Raw genomic sequence first — 12,364 nt, forward strand, 5'->3', positions numbered from 1 at the left:
TGCGGTCTGGCTGCCACCAAGGAGTTTGGGCTGCACTTCCCAAGGCCCCATAGGAACAGCTGGTGCTCTGGGGTAGGCCTGCAGGCAGGAGGGATGCAGAGAAATGTCCAGATATTGTGACACGTTAATCGACACCTTCAGTAGAAAATGATTCATTCTCAATAATGTGCTAGGCTGATCCTGACTGGAAAAGCCGAGTGGAGAGAGAATCTCCAGAGTAGAGATGAACGAGGAAACACACACCACTGAACTCATGCTATGACTTGTTAACAGTAGAGCTAAGGTTTTGCTTAGTTCAGTAAGTCTCCTAATCTAGACACCAATCCAAATCTCCTTTAACGAGACACTTGGAAATCTTGCAAAAAGAGCCTTCCCAAGCTCCTGACATTTCAAACTTCCCAGAAGTTTGAAACCTATACTGCAGAAGTGATTTTTCTTCACATTTTCTCTTTCAAGCGCAGCTGAAGCCATACAACACAAAAGGTGAGTGAAAATATTTTTAGAAGGTTTCTAAGCCTTTCTTGCATTCACTGTGGGCAAAGACTTAGTCACTCTGAACTGTTTTTTTCTATGCAGTAACAAAAATGATTTATTTATTCTAGCGTAGTTTTAAAATGCAGGTCATGGACATTCTGTTATTTCATAAAAGAATAAATATACGAAGACAGAGTCTCATCTGATTTATGGCTGAGCTGTCTGGTATATGTTATGGCTTGAATTTACATTAAACCATTGTGACTTACAGTAAATTAAATAGAGACCGTAAATGGAAAATGTTTAAAAGGCCATTACATAACTGAATAAATGGGCTGAACATGTTGCTTGCATGCCGCTCCCACACCCTGATTAGCAGAGGATGATGGCTTCATCTCAGATTGAATCTGTGCTGTTGCCGCTATATGTATTGCCAGGCTACAGCAAATATTACAAATCACATGTCATTATTTTTAAAGAACAGCGAAGGAAAACAAATACCATCAGATAAACTGACTACTTTTGGAACTTTACCATATCCTCACTGAGTTTGGTTTAGCACCACCATGCGTGAGGGGACAGGAAAATGAGAAAAAAAAAGAAAACTGGATCTTTAGAAATAGAGGGCTAAGGGTATGGACAAAGTTTTACCCTGCAGGAGACTGTATTTGCACTGACACTTCAAGGTAAGCACAGGTTTTGCTACCAGCCACCAACAGACAAACCAAATGCTGCGCAGCTCAGGCAGAGTGGGTGTGCAGGTTCAGTATATGGGGGGTGGGGGTCAGGAAGGCAAAGCCACTGGTTGTGCCTCCTACATAGAGTAGTGCCCTTCCAACAGCATGTGTGATCCCAGCCTGTAAATAAATGAAGGAAAACAACATCAATTTGGAAAAAAAATTCCAGCTATTTTTGGCTGCCCTATTCAAATGTAACCATGGCTGCACATTGCCAAACCAGCTGCAAGGAACATGGATATGCTTCTCTCACCTAACAACAGTTTTGTAGCAAATGCTGTAGCACTGAATGCAGCCTCTGCCTTTTAGTTGCTCTTGGGATTTTGTTCAGAGATGTCCAAAAGGCTACAGGGAATATTATCCCTTAGCAGCTACCCAGTGAGCATTGCTCTCTTTGCCAAATTCTTCCTTCTGACAAAACAATAATTTGGTGGCATTTTCTTATTATTTCTTAATTATCTTCAACACTTGATGACCTGTGTTTATTTATAAAAATCTTCCACTGCTAATTTAAACTACCTTCTAAAATTCACTCATTTCCCAGGTTTTCCTTTTAGGCTATTCTTCCATATGATGAACAAAAAATGTATCGGATTGACAGAAATGAGCCACGGAAGTAACTCTCCCAGCCAAGTGCTTTTGCACCCACAAAGTCATCCAGGACAGCCTCTGTCCTTTCATGCCAGTGTGCCGCTGGTAACAGGCAACCCCAAAGCTCAGAAAACAGATAAAAACTGTGTATCTTGGGCAGAGTGGGGGAAATCCAGAGAAGTTCCCGTCAGGATCAGCTGGGAGATCTGAGCTGCCACTCTCTGCAAGGGAGGAAAAACTGCAGACAAGGAGGAGAGACTCCAGCTTAGGAGAAATGCTGAGTACTAAGGCCATCCCCTAGCAGGTCCCTGCTGTGCCACATACTCCTAGTGTGGCCAGGGGCAAACCAGGATTCAAGCTGACCAGATCTGTTCTCAGCAAATCACAGGCAGTCCTGTTTTCCACCTCACATGATATGCAGTCAACACTGATACGGTAGTGGGGGGCCTCACATCCCAAAGCCAAGACTCCTTTAGTGTTTGTTTGTTCTTTCCTTTAAATTCAGATATTGTAGCAGATGGACTGACTTTTCTGTGCACCAATTCTTGTTAGTTTCTGGGAAGAGATTATTGTTTCTGCATCACTTATGATGACTATTTCATCAAGTTTCACTACAATTTAGTTTTACAACAGGAGGGTAGTTTATCAGTCCATAGTTCTATAAACATGAATCTGAAGTATTTCATATGAATGCAGATAACTCTTTGTGAATATTTATCCTCTAATCAGCTTGAAATGCTCTCTAATTATTTTTACCAGCATCCTTATCTCAGAGACGATTCAACTAAAATCAATGTTGAAAAGCTAGGTTGCACCACATTTTAGATTTCAGGTGGCCTTTCTGTGAATAAAAGAGAAAATCCTTGTATAAAGAAGTTTCCAGTTTCTATGCCACAGTGAATCTGCAAGCCACTCAAAACCCAGCAGAATGATTTGGTATGACAAGAGCCAATCCTATTAGTACATGATTAACAAATTGCCCAAGCCCTCTTTCCAGAATCAAGATCAAAATGTGTTTTTCTTACAAATTGAAAACCTTGGGTGTGTTGGATAGCTGAGCAGTGAGTAATTGGAATAGAGAGCCTTTCATGTGGAGCAGTCAACTCCAGTTCACATCCCTTGTTAGAAATGACTGCAGTTTCATGCTTCGTGGTGCCATTGCAGCACCATCAGCATTGGTGCACATATGCATTGACCATTGGACTTTCCCCAGTGCCATCACTCCTAACTCCTGTCCTGCAGTGGAGGGGAGGTAAGCCAGGGGTGACTCTAAGATGATAAAATGTTTAAAAATCTGCAGTGAAATCACAAGCAAAATTTCACCTTAATGGTTTCTGGAAATAAAACATTTCATACCAAAATGTGGCTGCTTTTTGTCTGGACTGGGAGAAGATGTGGGCTTTTCTCAGGCCATCTGTTTTTTTCCTTGAATGTCAGATTCTACAGACAGATTCTTGAAGCTGAAAGGACTGTAATTACGAGCAGGTAATTCTGTCACTCTTCCTACATTACTAAAATCAATAGTCTATTTGTGAAGTGAAACAGCAGTGCCATGAAAAAAAATTATATTTGGCAAGTGCTCTGCTTTTTCTTTTTTGATGCTCCCAATTTACCTTGCAGTATTTCTGTAAGACTTTTTGGCAAGAGTAAGGATATGTAAATGTTGGGTTTTTTTCTGTTGTTTCATTCACTAGTAATATCCAACTCTGCAGGCTTGTGCATTTAAATCCACATCCACAGCACAGCTTGTGGTCAAGATGCCAACTGCTCTTCCACATACATTTAATTTCCCTGGTTGAAATGCTGATTCAAGTGGACTTAATAAAGAAGTAAATCATTTAAGCATGGAAATGAAGGTGTTGCATGTGAGAGATCTTTCCCAGTCATCTCATTACTGCATACTAATGGTGCAGTTTAATCTCTACATCTTTTGTTTGGTCTGATTAGGCATATCCCAGTTCCCATTAAGCATCAGGAAGAGCGCAAGCTATCCTTAGAAGATAGCAGCATGAGGCTCAGTCCTTGCTTCCTGACACACCCAACTCCCACATCATTTCATGCGCCTGAGGTTGGCAGTACCAGGTGCCAATCATTCTAGACAGCCAAGATCCTTTTTTCTGTGGCCTGGCAAGATCAATAAGGCATTACCATCTTGTTAACTCAGGGTATCCTCTAGGTATGTTCATTTTGCATTCAAATTCTCTGGACATCAAGATAGAGGTTTGTCCTAAGTAATAGGACAAACTCGGTAGCACTGAGTTAATTAATTGTTAGCACTCATTTATGAGTGCTACAAACTGACTGGATCCAGTTTGAAACTTGAGCTTTGCATAGGTTTTTGATTCCTCCTGGAATGCCAATGCAGAGAATCCATGGGGAGATTGTCCAACACAAGAATCACATACCCTGTGTCCGCCAAGCCCAAATCTTCCACTGACTATAGACAACCCTTAGGTGATCAGCCTCAGCAGGCTGCAGCCAACCTTTTGTGTCTACCTTCCTAAGTACCAAGCATTAATCATCTTAGAAATCTGATTCTATTGTATTTACTTCGTATAAGCTGAATTTTGGATGGCCAAATCTCCTTTTATTGCTGCTTTGTTGACAGCAATGAACATGAACTTCTCTGGAAGTTCAGGCTTTCCTAAAATTCTTTTTCTTAGCCTTGGCAGACCATCAGGAGTACCTCAGACTTTGCTTTAAACTGAATTAAAAAGAAGCCAAACAAAGGAAATATTTCATAACCATTAAGTTTTATGGGCTTTGTAGAAGAAAAGCTGGAACATCATTTTAAAGCTGTTTTGTGTCTAAATATCACTGTTAACTTCATTGGCTTATTTACAAAAAGCTGTTTTCCATCCTAGTTCTTCACCCAGCTCTTTAACTACACATTAAAAACTCAGCTGAAGAATAAGAGAATTAATGTGTTGTAAAACTGATGTCCTATTTTTCCTTTCACTCACAATGCACAGGACCAACTCATTTAGCATAACCTTATTTTTTTTAATTTTTTAAATTATTATTATTATTTATTTTTTTTACACAGTTTCTTCCCCATATCCACCTTCTAATAGGACTCTATCTCCCACTTGACAGCAAGAAGAATGGGATTGGCTAAAAGTTTGAATTTTCCTTGGAAAAAGCCAAAATACATGGATGTATTTTTCTGTCAAAGCAGAAATATTTGTTATATTGTATTTTTTCAGGGTGTTTTCTTTTTTCATGATTTCTTTATTTTTCTAAAATCTAGTACTATTTAGTTACCACAGTTCAGATTTTGCAGCTTTACAGGTTGCTATTAGAAATTCTTCATAACAACAACAACAAAAAATATTCTCAAACCTTATTTTTGTGACCATTTTAAGAAACAAAAGCATTTTCTACCACTAGAATCACAGTGCTTACTTTAGACAGCTTTGTGCTTCATGACAGGCAAATGAAAGAAAGACCCCAGAGCAGGGTACCTACAATACCTGGCAGATGCATTCACATCCAGGACTTCTCTGTTTCTATGACTTCAAGGAATTTGCATCAGTTCATGTCTACATACAAGTAGATAAACATTTCAAAAGCAGTGAAGAGATTTAGACTTTATTTTCTGTGTCTAAGATGTGTAGGAAGATGGTAACACTAGCACTGATATGATAGCACTCACATTTCTGACAGTACTATGAGGATAAGGATCTTAAGGTGTTGTAGAATTTTACAATAGTATCAGCTATATAAAGATTAGATGCACATAGGAAAGTCACAGAAGTGCTTGGGCAGGATGGGTCCTCAAAGATCATCTTTGTGCCCCCTGCTACAAGTAGGGTTGGCAACCTCTAAATCATGGAATTAGATCAGGTTGCCCATGGCCCCATCCAATCTGGATTTGACCATCTCCAGGGACGGGTGCACCCACAGCTTCTCTGGCCAGCCTGTTCCTGCACTCTATCAGTCTCTCAGTAAAAATTTCTAACTGACATCCAAACTAAATCTCCCTTCCTTTAGTTTTAAATCGCGCCCCCTTGTCCTATCACCACCTACCCGTGTAAAAAGTTGATTTCCCTCCTGCAGGGCAGTTGTTTGCAGAACACGATCCTGCTAGTGTAGTAGTGTAGACCAATCTAGGTTAACACTCCCTACAATTTAATGACATTAGCAACCTCTCTCATTTCCTTCTAAGACTTGAACTTACTTTATCACTTACTTGCAGGGAAAGAGTAAATAGTAAACAATTACCTAACAGGCATGATAGGTGAGACTCAGACATAATACAGGGTATGTCAGTATGACTTGTTCTCACCACTGTCCTCTACAATCAGTTTGAATTTCTCATATATTCTAATTTAAATTGTATGTCCATATGATACTCTTCTCCAAATGCCTAAACATTTACTGCAGAATGTAGATTCAGGTGACAGTGTAACAGTGAAATCTTAGTATTAGGCAGCTTTAGGAATTGTCAGTGTATGCAGCTAGAGCTGGCCAGAAAGCTTTTGAAGAAAATGTCTTTTCCCCCATTGAGACATTATTGTTTTATCCAAGCCTACATGACTTATGACTGCAGTATGTCTTCACAAGACGGTGTTCTAGAGGAGCTCTTATGACTGTGCAAGTACATCCCTCACCCAAAGGAAAGATCAGCTGTGCTTATGTAATTCTAAAGAGATGTTGGTCTAACCTGTTCTTTTTAGTGTCTGCTGATGGGAATCCTCTTCATACCATTATAAATCTCTTGCTTGCATCTAACCCAAATTTCCTTTGCTGTAGTTAGGCTTGTTATTTATTGTTTTGTCTTACTGGAAGTGGAGAAAGATTCATCTTCTTTGTGATGGCTTTTTTGTGTTTTTTGTTGTTGTTGTTTTTTAAACACGTTTGAATACGGGAACCACCTTTCTTTTCATTCCTGTCCTCTCCCTATAAAATAAACCTGATATTCTAATCTTTCCTCATAAAGCATGTCTTTAGATCTCTAGCACTTCCTGCTGTGCTACCAAGATCTTGGTGTTGCTGAAGTAGCGTCCAAAGCTGGGCATAAAGCTAGATTATCTGCAGGTGAGCAGGAAATGCGCTGTTGTTATCTCATAAGCATTGTGTCTATGTGTTCTTGAATATTTTCTGGCACTGCCCTCTTATGCTTAACTTGAGATTCGCAGAAATATTATGTTCCTCTTTTTCTGTGAAACACATATCCAATAAGTCACTTACCACCTCATTTTTGTGCAACTGAGTGTTCCTGTAGTACCATTGATCTTGTTTGTGTCCATCTAGAACACCTTCTACTTATTTTGGGTCACAACTCTAATGTCATTGTTTTGACTTTCCATCCTGTGTTTCAAAAGGCTGGCTATATTTTTTAGCTGTCATGACTTACAAACTCAGTAAATTGACTCCTTTTTTCCATGAGTAAAGTCATTAATGAAAATATTGACTAGTACTTGGGCCTATGGGAGATCACAGCCAAGCCACATTAAATATAACTCAGTTTGACAATGAATCACTAATATCCACTTATGGGGTGCAATTTTGCAACTGCTTTGAGCACAGTTTGGTGTAATTTCATCAAAACTATGTTTCCATACCTTGAAGATTAAAACATCTACAAAACAGTAATAAGTCAAAAGCCTAGCACAGAATTCTCTCTCCTATTACAAAACTGTTAACCTGACATGCTATCACAGAATAAAATTTGTTGGAACTGTGCTTGTAGGTGTTTTGTAAATGCATTATTTGTACCAGTTCAGAAACTGAAGTTACGCCCACTGACCTATATTTGCCTTAGCCATCTTCTGCTCACCATCCCCTGAAGTCTTTTGTGTTTAAGAACTTCAGCTTTCCTTTTTTTGTTTTGTTTTTACTCTCAATTGTTAACAATTCAGAGTTTTTAACTTGATCTCAAAAAGATCTGAGCCCCCTTCCTCATATTCTTACCTTTCCAGTCTGAAGTCACACTTCTTTTGCTGATGTTAATTTCTTTGGCATTCTAATCAGAAGTCCAACCAAGTTTCTAGTGGGAATGTTACTAAAATTCATAATGCTCACACTGTGGAAAAAAAAGGATAAGAAAAACCAAGTATTGTCCAATCCAGAATTTACCATATTTATATCCAAATGCATTTTGGAAAAAGCTTCAAGAATTTTTGTTTTTAATTTAATACCCTAAAAGTTAGAAGTGATGGCTGCTTTTATTTACTTGTAATACCTTCTGAAAAAGAATTTTAAATACTGTGATTTGTTTAAGAAGAATATTATTTCTTCTGTTTCCCTCACTGACACATGCGAAGGAAAACTGACTAGAAACAATTTTCTTCTTTCATTCCATGCTACATGCACTGAGATTTTAAAACTGTGTTATTGCATTCCATACTCAGTACCTAGACTATGATTTCCAAAGCAAAACTGACAGGCCCAAGAAGGAATTAAAGGTTTGCAAATAACTCCAGAGACCTTTACATGCAGCCTGAGCTATCTCACCTGTGGATGGTACAGGTTCATTGTCACAAACTATTGCTTTCTCCATAGAGCGGAATAGTAAAGAAAATAAGGCTGTGAAATAAAACAGAAAAACAGTAATCTATTTTATTTTCAAAGTATTGCACATCTTTTTGAACACACCATGCTCTATAAATAATGATTTAGAAAGGCTGAATATTATGACTAGATCCCTTACATACCACACATATATGTGTCACATGTTAGCTTTCTGCATGCAATATTACAGCTGTAATCACTTGAGGCATTGAGAAAGATTTGTGTCTGGAATACAACACTGATAAACAGGAGAGTCTCTGTCTGAAATAGCTGAGACCATTGACTGAGATCCTTCCAAGCGATCAAAACCAACACAGTATAATTTATGTCTCCATGCACATAAAAAGCTCCACAATAACCATGTAGCACTTACTGTAGCTCTGAACATACTACCCTGCTCACCTACAGCCTGATCTGTTTAGGAAAATACAAAATATTTACAAATACTCTGAAGGAAAAAAAGCTTGAAGCCTCCAACTCTGTTACCTTAAGACAGCAGCTGAAGTACTAAAGATCACTAACAGGACTGATGAGAAAATAAAAGGACAAATGATGGAGTGATTAACAAGTTAGGACTCAATCGTTAAGATCATTGGCTTTTTCTGGGAAACTGCTAATGTGTGTGATCCCATAGACACATTTTCACACACTGGTAGCAATCCAGGTCATATTTATGATTTACTCTTCATTACAATTTGTAGATAGAAGACAATTTGTTCAAGAACATCTTGAAAAAGTACAATGTAATTGCATCCATTGCAAACCCTTTCTGTCATCAGATGCCTGTTGTGTACCTGCTTGTTTTCACTATGACATGGCAGGCATGAAAGGGTGTTACTTCATTATCTCAGCCTTCTGAAGATGCCTATTTTCTGCTATCAAAATGATTGGACCATAGATCTCTTACTACAATGAACTTGTTGCGCAAGGCTAGATTGAAAGTATACATGCAGACATTTTGTTTGAAAGAAATCCCTCAGGACTGGCCAGCAGGGTTGTATTTTTCCTGTTTTTCCCTGGAAGCAACTAACACTTTTTACTCCCATCCAGAGCAGTTCCTGTTTCCCTTTTTCCATCACCAGAGAAGCCCTGCTGTGCTCCACCTCACCCCTACTCTAGGGATGGGGCAAGGAGAAAAGAGATCTGACGCAGGTATCACACCTCGAGCTACATATGCCATAGCTCCTCAGCATCAAGTGGAGGATCGTCTGTTCTGCCTTGCTCCTTCAGACAGGTGTGTAAACCCATGGGATAATCTAGCTCCAAAAAATTAATTATCTGTAACCCAGTCATTGCCACATTGTGGTGATCCGCTCTGCTTGTGGTTTCTTTGTGATTTTCTTCCCCCAACCAAACCCTTTGAGTAAGCTGGGGAATGAAGGTGTGGGAACTGACTGGGGAGCAGAGCTGTGTGGGTTGATCACACAGTATTTTTTTTTTATTTTTATTTTTTTTAACTGGCGTATCAGGCGAATACATGCAGCCAAATCATAAAATTTTGAGATGGAAAAAAGCATAATAGGTCCCACCTACTCTATTCCTCTGCCAGTACCAGATTGTTATCTGCAGTTTATTTTCCAGCCTGATTTTTTCCTGGGATAGGCAATTGCTCAGTGCCTCTGAAAATCAGGCCCTGCTGGTGCGCAGATGGGGCCTCAACCACTTCCCTTAGGAGACATGAGGTAATTGTTCTCAGATATTAGCATGCAAATGCCGTATCCAGAGTTCAAAAGGCCTAGATGCATCACTCTGCAATTTCAGTCATTACAGTTATAATGGTTTCTAATTCTGATCACACACACTTTGAGCAAGCATGGTGCAGCCCTGCAGCACCAGCACCTCCAGCCTTGCAGCTAGCAGTTGGGAAGAACTCCCTGCCCAACCAAATCCTTCTCTTCAGTTCCTCCTTATCTTAACTATATTTCCACCCCTTACCAACCATCACTTCATTTCACAACATATAACCCCACACCATTTATCAGCAGCTTTGATCCCCACTCACCCCTTGCTGCCCAGATGATGCAGGCTGTGCCTCACAGCACCCTGTGACTCAACATGGCCTGCTCACCCTCCATGGCAAACACCTGCTGGTGGGAGGGATCTTTCACAAACGAACACCTTGTGCTTGCAACTCCTCAACAAGCTCATCCTTGCAGCTCAGCCCAGGAGGTTTGCAATCAGCCTGGGTCCCCCTGGTTTGTGTCAGCTCCCTAGTTTTGCACCCCAGTCTCATCAGATCTGTGCTTTGCCAGACTGGGAAAGCACTCTTAGAGTCAAAGGAACATCATGGCAGAAATGCAACACAAAATCCTTTCATTGCCATGCAAAATTTAAAGAAAGGTGTCAACACGTTTGTCAAAGTGTAACATACCTGCCAAGTGCCCCTGCATGGCTCAGTCAGATGTCTTCTCCACAGAGGAGGTGATCCCTTCACTGCTCACAAATAGCTGATAACAAATAACTTGACAATAAATGGCTGCCCAAGAAACAGATCACCTTCCTCTTCTGATCCTCTGATCACAGAATTGTACCTTCTCCTTCAGGTTGGACCCAACAACCCCACAGCCTCAGGTTGTACAGATCCAACCAAAATCTTATCTCTCTCTACTTCAGACTGATTTTTGGATCCATCATCAAGCAGGGCCAGCCCACACAGCAGCAGGCACAGAGCAGAAAAGGCAAGGTAGCCATTCTCCCAGCAGCCATCTGAGGTCAGCTTAAACAATCTGCAATCAGGTTCAAGGTGTTTCACATGGTGACTAGGCTTGGGAGATAGGCCTCTGATAAGTCCCCTGCTTCCAGCCTTGTCTTTCTCCAAGCTGAAGAAAGACTTGCTGCTCTATATCCTTTCTGAGGCAGGGGATTAGCTTAAAGCTTCAGCTTTGCTTGCAGGTCTCTGTAACTCATAACCTTAGTGTTCAAACAAAATATTAGCTGGTAATATTTCTCCACAGTGTTGTTGGCTGTTACAGTGTGGCTTTTTCTTGACACATAAAGAGGCTTTAAAAATGCTGATGGCCCTTGGGCGTAGCTGCATGGAGTTATTATCTTGTGAAACCATTTATTAAAGGTGACAGCAAAGCTTAATAGCTGGCTTTGTACTTAACTTGACTGTAAACAAATGGGTTATCCATATGCAGTGAATTAAATTCCTTCTGCACACCAGAAGAAAGGAGCATAAGCTTCAGCACATGACTTTTTATTGTGTATATATATTAAAAACTACATCTGATAGAAACATCAGATAAAGGGCAGGTCTCATTTACCACCGCTGAAAGTGACCAATCTCCATGACAGCAGAACATATTTGGTATGATACAGTTTTTGGTGGGATCCCGGGACACCCACAATGGGGCATTGTATTTCACTCCCTTAAATTTGACAGCACCAGGTTGCTCCTCACCTATGCAAGCACACAGTCCAGTGTCAGTTACTTTCCTTCACTGAAGCCATGAGCTCAGCTTTCCGGGAGCTTAAGAGTGTTCTCAGCCTCAACATTTATCACAGTTCCCGCAGTCCTTAACGTTTTCAGCACTGACAACTTCAATTTCAGATTTTATAGCAAAACTAATGAACAGCTGCATCTGCCGTGCTGCTGGTGGCAGAAGCGATGGAGCCTGCCATGACAGGACAGCTTATACTCTCATCCGGACCAGCTTGAGGAGAGCTCTAAGAAGAGAAGATAGAGGCAGCCCCAAAATGGGGAAGAGCTAGTAAAGAACCACAGCAGTATGTAGGAGCTGTGCCAGGGATGGTTGCTGGGGCAGGAGGACAAAGTGGGTCCCTCTTCCATGGGAGCATGGTAACAGAATGGATTAACTTTACCATCTAACTAAATTTCCTTGAAAGCAAACAAGCCTTTCATTACCCACAAACCTACCAGGAAAAGAGCTGTGTGTGGCTGTGTGACAGCAACTGAGCATGCCATGCATCCTCAAGCAGAGTGGCCTTCTCCACTAGATGTCTTTCAGCATGCCAGTGATTTCAGCCTGAACATATTAAAATGTCTAGCTCTTGATCTGTAAAATACTGAAAAATATTGGTTT

The 12,364-nt window shown here is 40.4% G+C and overlaps 1 long non-coding RNA gene across 1 annotated transcript; it reads right to left on the minus strand.

The window, feature by feature from the left end:
* Positions 1-1,175: 1,175 nt before the first annotated feature.
* LOC140253559 (uncharacterized) lies at positions 1,176-10,988 on the minus strand. The gene is made up of 3 exons (XR_011903897.1): positions 10,690-10,988; positions 7,719-7,830; positions 1,176-1,331 (listed from the first exon to the last, which is right to left on the minus strand). It is a non-coding gene; the product is annotated as an uncharacterized lncRNA (long non-coding RNA).
* Between the last annotated feature and the right edge of the window lie 1,376 nt (positions 10,989-12,364).

The sequence above is a fragment of the Excalfactoria chinensis genome, chromosome 5 (genome assembly GCF_039878825.1).
Source record: "Excalfactoria chinensis isolate bCotChi1 chromosome 5, bCotChi1.hap2, whole genome shotgun sequence".
NCBI classification, from domain to species: domain Eukaryota; kingdom Metazoa; phylum Chordata; class Aves; order Galliformes; family Phasianidae; genus Excalfactoria; species Excalfactoria chinensis.